The sequence below is a fragment of the Equus asinus genome, chromosome 3 (assembly GCF_041296235.1).
Source record: "Equus asinus isolate D_3611 breed Donkey chromosome 3, EquAss-T2T_v2, whole genome shotgun sequence".
Taxonomy (NCBI): domain Eukaryota; kingdom Metazoa; phylum Chordata; class Mammalia; order Perissodactyla; family Equidae; genus Equus; species Equus asinus.
This window is the reverse complement of record NC_091792.1, coordinates 48,324,678-48,340,161: the sequence shown is the minus strand read 5'-3', so window position 1 is coordinate 48,340,161 and position 15,484 is coordinate 48,324,678.

Genomic DNA, 15,484 nt, shown 5'->3' with positions numbered 1-15,484 from the left:
AGAATGAAAGTATTATATTTCTTTGTAAAAAACTTCTCAAGACTAGCAGCAACAGCCTTTGCCTTCTTTTCATGATATAACACATCAAGAGCAAATATCTTTCATATGCCTTTCTAAGTTTGTATCATCATTTACCATTTTATCCTTTGTGTTTTCAATATCATGAAATATCTTCTAGAGTTCTAATGTGAAGTTTTGGCCAGTGTTTCTTCCTCTGGGACATCTTCATCTTTTTCATCACAATCACTTTCCTCATTTATGTCTATATGTTGATTTGACTCTGTTTATTTAGTCAGTCTTGCCTCATCTGTAGACTCCCCTGAAGAATGGCGCTGCCAACATTCCCTCACCCAGCTCTTTCTTCTGTAATTCCATTTACCTTTGATTCAAATTTCACTTCCAGTATTGTCACTTTTTATTTTTTCACCTGCACTTTCATCTTTGTTGGCCAATTCCATTTTTCATTATCCATGTTAGGAAAATCTCACACGGCTTTATCGCTGGAAGAGAAGGAGGCAACCTAACTACGTGCTTTGCTGACTGTGTGTGAACTGAATGACATGCACTGAGACCAATCGCTGTTAGACTTTGGAAAGAAAGTGGCATAATTGGTCACAGATCATTATGTGTATCTATTATTTACTTTGTGATTTGTGGACCGGAAGGGGTAGTGGTGAATTTTGCACTTCACACAGTTACTCAGTTAATAGATCATGCTGACTGAAAATTGGACCATGTTGTTGGAGGACTAGTATTATGGAACTAAACCATGGTAACTAAAACCCATGCATATCAGAATGATTTAAAGCAAGTGCTTCCTGTAATTTCTACAACAGAAAAGTATGTGACATACAATAAAACATTATTTTTCATGAACATTTTCCAATAGGGATTAACAAACAAGTTATCCATAGAATCTTGGTGAGATAGTTACATGCTCTTGTGCCTTTAGAGCTTAGAACAATGATTTCAAAGGTTGGATATAATTAATATTGTCTTTTGATTATGACTTTTGATGTAATAATATTAGTATAGTTAGTATCAGTCAAGTATTACTAAAAATAGCATGTATTCAACTCATAAAAATTAAAATGATCAGCATTTTTAAATAAGTTAAGACTAAGACTATGATTGCTTGCTACTGATTAATTAACTGTAAAATGTTGATAACATTGATGACAGCTTTCTTACATTCTAGTTCCATGAGTGAGAGCACATTGACACTAAACTCTTAGCTCATCTTTCAATTTGATATACACTATTGAACAGATCATATTGCTCATTCTCAAAAATTCAATTTAAGGTGTTGGCCATACAGGTTTTTTTAAGTGGGCAACAGCTGTTATGCATTCCTAATTAAATTTTTTGTTTTCTCCTCTCAACAATCTACTTAGCCATGAAGAACACTGACATAATAATTGATGTCTTCACATAATACATAACTTTAGTATTAAAAAGCCCTTTTATATCAGCTCTAAAACCGTATAGAGAAATTTTGTTTAATAAAAACAACTGCTTCATTTTCAATATTGGGACTTGGATTAAATTCAACATGATATAAGATCACAGATAATATTCGTTGGAAGAATAACAAGCGAAAGGTCAAGAAGGGAATGCTGAGCTCCTCCATGTTCCTGTTATTCCACAGAGGAATGTGCCATAGTCAGGATCTGCAATTGGACACCCTTTTACTCTCCCTTCTACTTAGATCCTTCTCAGCAGTTCATGTGTAGCCACTGGGGCCAGGCAGTCAGGATTTCAAAGATACCTCTTTAGACAGGCTTTTTTTGGAAACAGAGCTTCCCAGAACCTTTGGTACCTTGGAGAAATGACAGCCTTTGTAACCTGTGAGAGCAAGCCAATGGTCCTATGAGATGAGTTGGCTGCAGTTCACTGTAGCAGAAGGTGGATGGGACAGGGTGGTGCCAGGTCGTTTTACAAATGGAGGCACAAGGGAGAATGGGAGGCAAGAGAAATGCAGAAGTAACTTCCTTTCTTTTCATCTGTTTCTGTTCTTGTGAGCATCACTCCAGCACCACCAGTTCACCCCAGCATCTGGCTTCATTGGCATGTCAAGAACGAGGCTTCCATAATCTTTCAAAAGTGCCATCCTCAGGTGGCTGGTGCTCCCTCCTGAGACATCTGAAAATCAGATCTGAGGGTATTCTCTGAAATCCTGACTTACGTGAATATTTTTAATCACCCAACTTTGAATTTTGATCTAATATATACTCAAAGTATATTGAGGAGATGAAAATTGTGTGTGCGTGTGTGTGTGTGTGTAGGTTGGGTGTTGGGTAATAGTGAGCTAAATCTTCAACTTCCAAAGTGAAAAGTGAAGAACAAAAATCAAAACAAAACAAAAAAAAAATCTAAAACAGAGAGAAGTTCAATAAAAAGCAAGATGATCATATTTAGAGATGTAGAAATTTGTGCCAAAGCATCAGATAAAAGAGTAGAAATAAAATGCTCTGGGGAAGCTATAAATGGAAGGAGAGCAGGGGATATATTTTTAAGAAACCTCACTGAATTATTTAAAACTTTAAAAGAAATGCATGTTACACTTGAACACTTTGATAAAAATAAAAACTAAAATAAGATATCAAGTTAGGAAACTAGTTCCACACAATAAAATATAATTAACCTAAATAATAGGAAATATGATATTAAATATTATAACCCTGAAGGCTTTTCCATTAAATTCAAGAATAAGATATGGATAGCAGTTCTTACTAATACTTTTAGCACTATTTGGGGGGGATTTAGCTAACACTATAAGAAAAGAAAATCTTAAAATTTGTACATTGTGAAAAAGTAGATAAAAATCAGGTTGTATATTACAATTTTATCAATTATAAGATTACTCTTATAATCATGTTGAAGCAAAGAGCAGTCACAGTACAATTGCAAATGCTTGTGCCTACAACATCTTGACCAGGGCAGTTAATATTGTCTTTACTTCATTGAATTATGTACATTTTTGGAACTAAACACATTGAGTTTAACTATTACTTAATAGACATTCAAGAAAAACAGCACATCGTGATTTGATGTTGAAACAAAAAGTTATTTTGTACACAGAAAGGCTTGAGCACAGTAATGGGGGGTTACAGTTGATATAGTAAAACATATTTGTTGTTTGAGAAATGTCTACAATTTTATGTTTTCTTTTTTCTTATTCATTTTTTTGGTGAAGAAGATTGGCCCTAAGCTAACATCTGTGTCAGTCTTCCTCTATTTTGCATGTGGGATACCGCCACAACATGGCTTGATGAGTAGTGCATAGGTCTGTGCCCAGGATCTGAACCCGTGAACCCCTGGCTTCTGAAGCAGAGCATGCCAACTGAACCACTACACCACCAGGCCACCCCGAATTTTATGTTTTCTTGCAAGGAAAAAAACACAATGGTCTATGGGACCTAAGAAAATAAGAAATACACAGGTACCTGAAGCTATTCTATAGCTTGTCATTTATATATGAGCAAGAAGATTTCCTACTACAAGCCATGTGGTACAACTAAAGGAAAGAGAAACCACCAACTCATTGGAATAGATGAAAAAAAATCGGGCTGGCCCTGTGGCCGAGTGGTTAAGTTCACACACTCCACTTCAGCAGCCCAGGGTTTTGCCGGTTTGGATCCTGGGCGTGGACATGACACCGGTCATCAAGCCAGGATGAGGCAGTGTCCCACGTAGCACAACCAGAAGGATCCACAACTAGAATATATAACTATATACTGGGGAGCTTTGGGGAGAAAAAGAAGAAGAAAAAAAAAAAAGAATATTGACAGCGGATGTTAGGTCAGGTACCAATCTTTAAAGAAAAAGAATCAAAGCTATGAGAGATTAAATTGACAAATTTGTGATCTGTACATCACTCTCACCAAGGAAATAAACGTCATTTTGTTAGAAAATTCCTGCTCATTTTTAAGAGACTATTTAACTTCCAGCAACTGAAGAAATTCATATGGGAAAAAATGAAATTATGACTTAATCTAAAAGGAAATGCTGATGAAACCCTAGTGTACTTCAGCATCCACAGAAAGTGTACTGCCAAGCTTACAGATGCTAAAGATGTCAAGAGCTTCAGCACGGGTTACAAAAACCATTGCTTCAGTGTTGCTTTATTATTCTATTGAATTTTAAATTGCAGAAGAATAAGGCCATGTCTAAAGATTTTATCATGAGGGGAAAATGTTTGGGTAGAGGCTGAAAAAGAATGGTAGGTAAATGCAATTAGGAACACTCATAGAAATATAATTAGAACTATTTTTAATAATTGAATTTGTATTTAAAATATTTCCCACAATAAAAACTTTAGACCAAGTTGGTTCAAATGTTGATTTCTGTCCAATATTTAAGGATGACAAAATATTATCCTTGGACTCAGAAAGTAGAAAGGAAAAGAGCACAACAAAACTCATATTGTAAAGCCAGCCTCATCTGCTTTTTAAAGCTGGGATGAGCACTACAAGAAAAGAAGAGGGCAGACAGATAGCTTTCATGAATACTGATACAGAATTTTTCACCACATGATAACAAATCAAATTCAATAACACACAAAAGTGGGGCCAGCCCCATGTCGGTATGGTTAAGTTCACACACTCCACTGACGCGGCCCAGGGCTTCCCTGGTTTGGATCCTGGGCGCGGACATGGCACCGCCATCGGTCCACACTGAGATGGTGCCCCACATGCCACAACTAGAAGGACCCACAACTAAAATATACAACTATGTACTGGGGGGATTTGGGGAGAAAAAGTAGAAAGAAAAAAAACAGAAGATTGACAACAGTTGTTAGCTCAGGTATCAATCTTTAAAAAGAAAGAAAGAAAAATAATACACAAAAGTGATACAACATGGCAACATAGAGTTTATCCAGGGATTGAGTGGTATTTTAATATTTCAACTTTAATTAAAATATTTCACCACACTAACAGAATGAAAGATAAAAACCACATAATCCTCTCAATTGACAACAAAAATCGTGTGATGAAAATCCCACATCCTTTTATGATTTAAAAAACAGCTCAACAAAGTAGGAATAGAAGAACATTCTCAATTTTCCAAAGGGCATCTACAAAATCTTACAACAAGCGCTATGCCTAACAGTACAATGTTGAAAACTTTCCCTACAAAATCAGGGGAAAAAAATGTCTTGATGTTTATCTTCACATCTTCTATTCAATCATCTACCAGCAATAACTCAAGAAAAATGAGCAGAATGAACAAAGACTGTAAATAAATTGCAGACCACATGGTTGTTTCCATAGAAAATCCTAAATACGTACACAAATGTGCTACAACTAATGAGTGAGTTTAAGTTCTTAAGATGCTAAGTCAACATATTAAAATATCAATTGCATTTCTATATGATAGCAATAAACATTTGAAAAATTAAATAGAATAGAAGTTCTGTTATTCACAGAAAAGTTCTATTATTCAAAAAGTTTTATTATGCAAAGCCACCTCATATATGGTACTTTGCTATGACAGCCATAGAGAACAATACAGCGTTTAACTAATAAAAAATAAAAATAAATGTCAACAAACAGACTTGAACAAGAACATTTATGTCAGCTTTATTCATGACAAACCTCAGAGAGGAAACAATAAACAAGTCATGATCAAAAAACTGGGAAACAAATTCACGATGTAATCCTACAATATAATAGTACCCATCAATAAGAATGTATTGCAGATGCACTAAACGACATGGGCTAATCTCAAAAACATTATGGTGAGGAAAAGAAACCAGACCCAAAAGATGAATATTTTATGATCTTATTAGTACGGACTTCAAGATCAGGCTCAAGGGAGCTTTTGGGTGTGGTAAAAAATGTTCTCAGTCTTGTGTTGTTCTGCTTCATACCCCACTTCCCATCTCCCACTTTTCTTCTGCATCTCAGATTCCATCTCCTTCGCATCTCAGATATTGTCCCTTCGCTTCTCTCCCACCGCTCCAGTCTTACCAGCCTCTTCTATTTCTGAAACTTGCTAAACAGCCTGTATCTCAGAACCTCTACCATTCCTGGTCTCTCTACGTGGAACCCTTGCTCTCAAGAGATCATATGGCTTTCTTGCTCACAACTTTCAGGTCTTTACTGAAATTTTCCATGTTCAGGAGATTTTCCCTCATCACTGTGTCTGAAATAATCATTCTCATCCCCTCTCTCTCCCTGCTTTATTTTTAGTCTTAACATTCATCAGAGCTATCAGTGAGTGTGTGCGTGTGTAAGCTCCTTGAGAGAACAGGTGTTTCTCCTTTTTTGTTTTCCTGTCACACAATAAGTCCTCAATAATTATTTAAATGACTAACAAGTGACTAAATTCAGTTTATTAGCTTCCACAAAAGCAGAGGGAATATTTTTAGCTTTCATACTCCTTCACTTGTTGTAAGGTAATCAGCATTTATAACTAATTCTATAGGTTATGGTGTTTATTCAGAACCCACAGCGACTCAATAAAAATGGAACAAACTATTTCACAGTTTATGGGTTTCTTTTTTCACCAAAAGTAGCACCTTCTTGAAAGTAGTTATGTAACTTAGCACCTTAAAACATATCTTCAGATCATACAAGCCACCTAACATGAAAATTAAGTATAATTGAAATTCATTAGAGGTCTGAAAAAAAGTTTGGGTTCCATACCAAAAGGAAAAAGACAGCTTTTCTTTCAAATCACAAACAAGAACAAGCAGAGCAGACATACTAATTATGATCAATTAATCTGCTGGTTTCTATTAATTTAAGAAATTGTTCAGGGTTGGCCTGGTGGTGCAGTGGTTAAATTCACATGTTCCACTTGGGTAGCCTGGGGTTTGCTGGTTCGGATCCTAGGTGCAGACACAGCACCACTTGTCAAGCCATGCTGAGGCAGGCATCCCACCTATAAAGTAGAGGAAGATGGGCATGGATGTTAGGTTGGGGCCAGTCTTCCTCAGCAAAAAGAGGAGGCTTAGTGGCAGATGTTAGCTCAGGGCTAATCTTCCTCAAAAAAAAAAAAAAGGCAAAAAGAAATTGCTCATTGGTAATTTTATAGAGAAAAATATTCATGGATTGATTGAAAATAGTAAAGGGCAGGAGCTAGCCCCGTGGTGTAGTGGCTGAGTCTGGCGTACTCTGCTTTGGTGGCCTGGCTTAGCCGGTTCAGATTCCACATGTAGACCTACACCACTCATCAAGCCATGCTATGGTGGCGACTCACATGCAAAATAGAGGAAGACTGGCACAGATGTTAGCTCAGGCTGAATCTTCTTCAAGTAACAAAAGAGGAAGATTGGCAACAGATGTTAGCTCAGAGTGAATCTTCCTCACCAAAAAGAAAAAAAAGAAAATAGTAAAGGGTAAGCCAGGTAAAACATTACAATTTAATACGCCTTTCATAACTTTAAAAATAATTGCATTCATCTTGTCTATATGCCATACAATTTTAATAAATTATTGTTTTCAAAACATAGCAATATTGGGGCCAGCCCGGTGGCACAACGGTTAAGTTCACGTGTTCCACTTCAGCAGCCTGGGGATCACCAGTTTGGATCCTGGGTGTGGACGCATGCACCGCTGGTCAAGCCATGCTGTGGCAGGCATCCCACATATAAAATAGAGGAAGATGGGCACGGATGTTAGCTCAGGGCCAGTCTACTTCAGCAAAAAGAGGAGGATTGGCAGCAGATTTTAGCTCAGGGCTAATCTTCCACAAAAATAAAAAAAGAAGGTAGCAATATTAATAGTATTTTCCCCACATCATTAGAGTCTTCCAATACTGCTAGTAGAAAAATGGAATAAAATGTGATTTAATATATATATAACCACGGAACAAAAGGCACAGAAAAAAGGATAATTTACTGTTTAAAACACTGGTGTTGCATGATAAATTGTTGGTGGTATATTGCAACCTAACTAGAAAAAAAGAAGAAGAAACAATCAACTGTGGCCAATAAACACAGAGTGATAAATGATTAGATTTAAAATATCCAACCATCTAAGGAGAATATTTTCTCTTTTAGCAATTCAAACTTTATTTTTTCCAGTTTCTGTGGAGATATAGTCTAGATGCTTCTCATTTCCAGGTTGTGTAGAGGAAATAGGGAAAATTTACATGTATACATATATACATATATACATATATAAATATATAAATATACACATATACACACATATACAGGTATACACTTAGGTTTGGAAAAATGAAAAGTTACATTTTCCCGCTAACTTTATGGTAAAAAAGATATTGTTGAGTTAGTATTTATTTGTATTTAAATTCATGTAGGTTAAATTTGCCACCATATACAAATCAGATTCTTTATTCATGTACTTATATCCCATCAGTCATAATAACGTGATTTATTATGATATTTTTACCTATGATTCTCTTTGCCATTTGTTAAAGTATAAGTAATATAGTGCACTGGGTATGGACTCACATCTCAGCTCCGCATTTTGTGAACCTGGACAAATTAAACAGAATGTCTGACCTCAGCTTCCTCATCTGTATAAATGGGATAGATCAGCTTTCACAGTAAAAACACGAATAAATCTCAGTTGTTTTTAGGTTTAAATGCGCACTTATTATTTCATAGAAATATTGCATTACTATTGGTCCTTTTTTCTTTTATCTGACCGAGGAAAAATTTTATCATCTTACCTTAGCACAATGCTTAGAAAAGGGAATTCATTCGTTGTATGTTTGTTTAATAAATGATTTATCAATTCTTCTGGACCTATTGTTCTCGCCACACAGAAAATGTCAGCATGTAGTTTCACAATATTGGATATTAAAACGATCACACCAACCCTCAGGAAATTTTGAATTAATATAAAGCCAATGTTTGAATGCGAGGTATGACCTTCCTTCTCAGTACGGCTCCCAAGCTTCAAGCTCATGGGTGTGATTCCATGCACACACCGAGGCATTTCTACTGACACAGTCCCTCTCTAAGTAAACGTTAAATCAGAATATACAAATATCCTAACATCAGAAAAAGGAGGACAAAAGTCGTTTGCGTTCACAATTCAAAAATTGAAATAATCACCTTTATAGATAAATCACAAGGATTTATAAACATTTCAATAATTCACCAAGAAATCTCCCAAATGAGCAAAAGAATCATAGAGTAGACTTAGGAATGAGTTGAAATATCAATAAGTTTTTTTATATTTGAGCAAAAAAGGCAAGCTATAACAGTAAAATCAGTATTAGAATGGGCATTCAGACAGTAAAGAGATCACTAATTGCCCTCAACTTGTATGGGCCAACTTAAAGACCTTGATTCTTTTTCAGGTAATCAATATATTTCATAACACTCTCAGTATTCTGAACTATGACTTAGTCATCTATATATATTTTGTGTAATGGATGCTATTTAATGTATAAACACTGAGAATGAAAGAAATAAATGAAAAGTTAAATGTGACTTTTCTATTACTTCATAAGTGAAACCAGTTCATGCTAATTTTGAAGATAACCTCAACAATAGATTTTATATTGCTTCTATTCTTTTCAAAACGGAAGTTTTTGAGCTACTACTCATTATTGAATGGGTATGAAAAATATACCAATTTAGGAAAATTTCATCACCAGTGTAATATCCTTAATGAATACCTTTCTGTTTACCTACTAATAGCAAAAATTTCTTAGCATTATAATTGGAAATGTTTATATCAATTTGGTAAATAAAGTAGTGATATCTTCATTTACTAAAAAATGCTTTTTAGTAAAAATATGTTTTCTAGTAAAGTGATAGTAATATAAAAATAGTATCAAATAAAGCAGTAAGACCCACCTGTGTCAGCACAGTGTCGCCTACAGAATATTGGTTCTCTTTTTTATTTTATTCTCTGTATAAAATACTAGCACACTTATACTCTGAACATAAAACAGTGACAATTTGTAACATTACCTTTCTTTCTATATAAGAACGTCTAGGAAGTGCTTCCCTAGAAAGTATTACTCACTGTAATTTAGAAAGTTACTAACAAATCAAATATTATTTTAGAGAATTCCAAGAGGGGCTTTTTGATGCCCTTTCTCTGAGAAGGCCAAGTGAGGTGGGCTTGGCTCACCCAGTTTCCTTGACAATGCTGGGCTGTTTCCTATCGAATTTTAGGCTCTGTGGAGAAGGGAATCAAATTACCAAAATTACTATAAAGAAATTTTTGTGGCTGAGCATCCTGTGTATCCAAAGTGTCATCAGACCTGCAGTGGAGGCAGCAAAGAGAACACACACCAAAAATGGATTGAGGGCACATTTAATAGATCTGCACATGACCTACACCTTTAATAATCGACACATTTAATAGATCAATAATGACATCTTCGAACTGTTATTACAAATTCTTGTGAAATGCTTGATTGGAGTCGGGATGGAGATTTGGTCTATTTAAGGGACCAGAATGAGATAAACAGAGACCAGCGTATACACCACATACTCCCTCTCTAAGGAAGTATGGCCATATATTTTGAAATTCCAAGCAAGTCAAACCATGTGTTACTTTTGAGCTCAAGTCAGTTTAATTAAATTTTTTTCTTCTATTTATTTTTCAGATCTTAACTCATTTTGCTTTGTTTCTTGATCCCTTCTTGATTATATCTCCCTAGCCTATATCAGTTTTAAATCTTTTTGAACTATATAGTTTTATAGCACTTAGAATAATTCACAATTAATATTTATGTTGGTGATTACTTCATTATTGACTATGTAATATTGTTTGAATATATGAATGAATAATAGCTTCTATTCATTGAACACTTACTGTGTGATAGGCATTTTGTTAAGCATTTTATAAACATTATCCCTCACAGCAATCCTAAGATGCAGATATTATTATTATATCCCATTTTTGCAGATAAGGAAACAAGCTTAGAATGATTAATGGACTTGTCCAAGTTCCCTCTAACTGCCTAGAATCTGGTTCCACATGTCTGCAGAGTCTGTGACCATAAGACCCATGTTAAATTGCCTGTTATGTCCTTCTACAATGAAAAGTGTCTTCTCTGGTGAGGAGCTGGCCATGGCCTCCCTATCTTGAGACTTGAAATCAGCCAGTTTAATATTTCTTACAGTAACTTTGATAGTTAGATTTAAAATTTTCCCAAATGAAGCTGTCCTACATGACCTTGCTCCTTACTTATTTAAGCAGAAATTAGATGACCATACCACAAAGATGTGGTAAGGAGCTTTCTAGAAAGTATCTCGAAGGTACCTACCATAGCTAAGATTCTACAGTCCCATGAAATTAGAGTATTAGAATAAAACCCCATATTTATTGTTTGGCCAGAAATGCTATTCCATGCATATTTATAGTAATAAATGTAAACTTTGGCTCAGAAAGTATATTATAAATTTAAATAATTCTTAGCCAAAAAATTTGCAAGTGGAGAATTCTCGTAGAGAATTGTGACTAATAAATTTCCAGGTAATGGGTATTTTTGTTGTATTTATTCAAGTTTTTGTGCTAAATTTGACCCTTACTTAATGCAGGTGAAGTTTAAAGAATACAGTTTGACCCAAGGGATTTCAGACATTTTATAAGATATTAAGGAACTGATCAATATTTCAAGCATCATTGATTTGGATCTTGTGGTAAGAAAGAGAAGAGTGACTTAAAGTGCCTTTGGCACTAAGAGAAGATTCTACACAAATAAAACCGACCAGATGTAGTATTCAAATGGCTCAACTGTGAGCTGTCAAGTGCATTTCAGTATTTTAAAATATCAATCACAGAAACAGCAATATAAAAAACTTTCTCTACATATACAGTAGGTTTGACAAGGAATTATAATAGATTATACTTGCCTTTAGAGAAGTAAAGCACATTTTTGAGTTGGTCCTAAAAGCTGGAACAGTTTCAGTAATGCATATAAATTATACCTTATTTATAATTTTATATGAATATTTGAGGGAGAATATCCATCATCAGATGAACTGAGCTAAATCTTACCGAGTTAAAAATATTATTGTACAGTTTACTAACCAGAAGCATAAAAGATAACAAATAATTAAACAAAAATAGCAAAATATCTAAAAATCTCTTTACTACAAAAATATAGAATTGCAATATCATTGTGAATTAATGCTGCACTAATATTAAGATAGTGAGATAAAGAATAAAGACAGAAAAATAAGATACCAGAAGTAAATTTTATTCTACTATATCAAATGCCTAAGGAAACAAGAAAAGATGAAGAAAACTTCATTACTACTACCAAATTTAATTTGATAAATTAAAATATAGGAAACAGACTCTTACTAATTTGATTTTAACCTCTGGAGAATGATGTCTGAATATAGGCCAGATTCATAACACGTGGATAATATAATTCAAATCAGATCAAACTTATTTCTTTGGAGACTATTTTCAATAAATCTATTTATGAAATAATGAATTGATTATAGGCTAAGTAGCAGAAAACCCTTTTGATGTATGCCAGAGACATTCTTATAGCCAAGGGTTTATTTTTTCCTTCCTGCTCAAGATATAATTTAACATGTCTGTAGTCATTTGATGAAGGGGACATCAAATGCCATACCTAATTACGAGATAAGTCTCTAAGAAATCCAAATTCTGAATTTTTGAGAAAAACATGATGATATAACTTAATTTTAAATGAAAATCTACATTTTTATCTTATGTATATATCACTGTTAAAAATTGTGTGTGTGTTTCAGAGTTGTAACAACGAAAAGAAATACTCCAATGAATTAGAATGAGATTATGTGTGCATTCATCCAAAAATTAGGGCATTATTGATCTAATTTTAGATTCACCATAGTTAAAAGGTAAAAGTAAATAATGAAACTTTCTACAGAGACTTATCCAAACAATTTTAAATAACATGCTAATTATTTATTGTTTAATAGTGTCAAAAGGAATAAAACTTCCACATGGCTTTGATTGCCAGTGTTCTGTGTTGAAAGTAGATATCCTATATTTTTTAGTGATGGTTATTGGATAAGATGGACAATAACATTCTTTGAGTGTTTAACAGTTTCTGTATATGTGTATACTCTTTGATTTTATTCTCGCAACAACTTAGAGCTAACAATCCACAATTCGCTGATGTGAAAACTGAGGTGAGTAGTCAGGATATAAAATAATTCAGTTATTCTGAAAGATGTGGAAATTTTGAATAGAAAAATAGGTTAGGGAGAATTAAGAGTGGTGTGTGGCAATGGGTGGAATGACTGTACTTCTCCATCCAGTCAGGACGCTCCTGGTTTACACCTGTTCCCTGAAGGTGATTATTACTCATGCCTCCTTCACTGTCAAATGTCTTACAGTTTGGATGACAAATTCTATGGTCACTGAAGCAATGAAGAACCATGACAGGCTTTTTAGTGGGATAATGACAAGATGTGGGCAATGCTTTACAAAGATTAATCTGAAAGAAATGTGTAGAAAGGAATGAAGATAAGAAAGACCTGGAGCAGAAAAACCAATTAGGTGGCTGCTTCAATCATCTCAGGAAATGTACTGAAAAATCTGAACTAGGACAGGGACAAAGGAAAAGAAAGGAGAAGACATGGTACAAGCTGAATGGAGCAATGGTACAGATACAAAATGAATAGAACATGGGTGCTAAGTGCTTATTATGAGGGAGAAGGAGGGATTAACAGTGATCACAAGGCTTGGATCCCAAGCCACTGGGAGTAGGATGCTACTAACATGTAGAAGGCATCATGATTGTGTTCTTGGCCTGGAAGCATTTTTATTTATTTATTTATTTTGAGAAAGCTGCTTCAGTTATTATGGATTCTCTGACTTAATGTGTTCCTGTAAATTATTTCACTTCAAGTACTAAGACATCAATTTATATTTGTCTGTAGAATTTCTAGCTATGTAGCTCACTCTTATGTGTACAGTTGGCTTTAAAAATTGTATCAACGTGGAAACTCATATTCTCCAATATTTTCATAATTGATATTTTCCTACATTGTTTATCCTGCATAGCAAGCCCTCCCTCCAGCACAAACAGTATTGTTTTTAAAGTTGTTAAGGTGTCTATTATATTTTCCCACTCGATCAGCATTATATACAATGGAGGTTAGAAGCCCTAGGCTGCTGTGATCAAGTCCTCAAAGTAAATAGTGCCGACATGTTTTACATTTCATTGAAAAATCAGGAAAATCATACCAGCAGATAAATATTACTGAAATGCCAAGTTTATAAATGTATAATTTTCAGGTACTTCTGAGAATAATCATTATATTCCTCCGAATAAATTTTTAAAAAATTTTATCAGAAAAGCTGATATCTGAAGAAAATCATGCCTAATTAGGGAGTAATAATGAAGTCAATGAAAACTAAGAGGGGATTGTGAAGTGGAGTAAGGCCATTTTAATGGAATCAAAGAATTGGGGTTTTTTTTTGGGGGGGAGTTTCTCAATATATACATTTCCTTTGGGTTAATATAGGTATATCATTAGCTTTACTCATATTTATCAATTGTGATTAGGACTTTTTTTCATTTTTTAAATTTGGTCTTTTATTTCTTTAAATACAAATATTTTGTAGTTTACATTTGGTAAATCTGATATCTGCCCTCTTCGTGGGTCTGATTCTGAATTTTTCCTTTTAAACTACTTTATTGATCTGTGATTGACATAAAAAATCTTCACATATTAATATACACAACTCAATGAGTTTGGAGATCAGTATACATAAACATATCCATTACCTCCAAAAGTTTCCTCCTTTTCTGTTTACTTACTTACTTGTTTGTTTATTTGTGATAAGAACACTTAACATAAGCTCTTCTACCATCTTAGCAAATTTTTAAGTACACAGTTTGATATTGTTAACTCTAGGCTCCATGCTGTACAGTAAATCTCTAGAGTTTATTCATCTTGTATACATGAAACTTCATATTCTATGGCTTTTAATTTTAATATAAATGAGAGAAGAAGTGATAGAAAGCAAAAGGGTAGTGGAAAATTTCTTGAGTTAGCTGAGCAGGAGATAAATGGAAGAAGACAAAAAATGTGTTTTTAGTTATGCTTCTGTAAATTCTTATAAGTCTGAAAGATACTGATGTTAAATAACTTTTATTTCTCAGCTATTTTTGCCTAACCATATACTCCTGGACTAATGTGAGGCATCAATGTAATGTCAGTGTTACAGTTCTCATCACATTTCTCATCAAATGTCATGAGACATTTATTGCAAAATAGTGTCTCTACTACACAGAATCCATCAATTAGCACATATGAAACAACTACTGACTTTGCATAGTGCAGGACTAGCAGTGTAAGTACCAGCAGCACTACTAGCGGTCAAACAACCGAGGAAGGAGGCAATGCCAAGAGTTGGGATGGAAAATGTTCCTCCTTGAACAGTGAGAAATTGTTCGAGTTGAATTACAAACAAGACGACTTCATCACAAGGTAGTAGTGGTGATGATATCGATGGAAATGCATGTGGAGTAGAAATGGAAATGAGATCCTTCTAATGTGAAAAAAATATTAAACAAACTGGTCCACTAA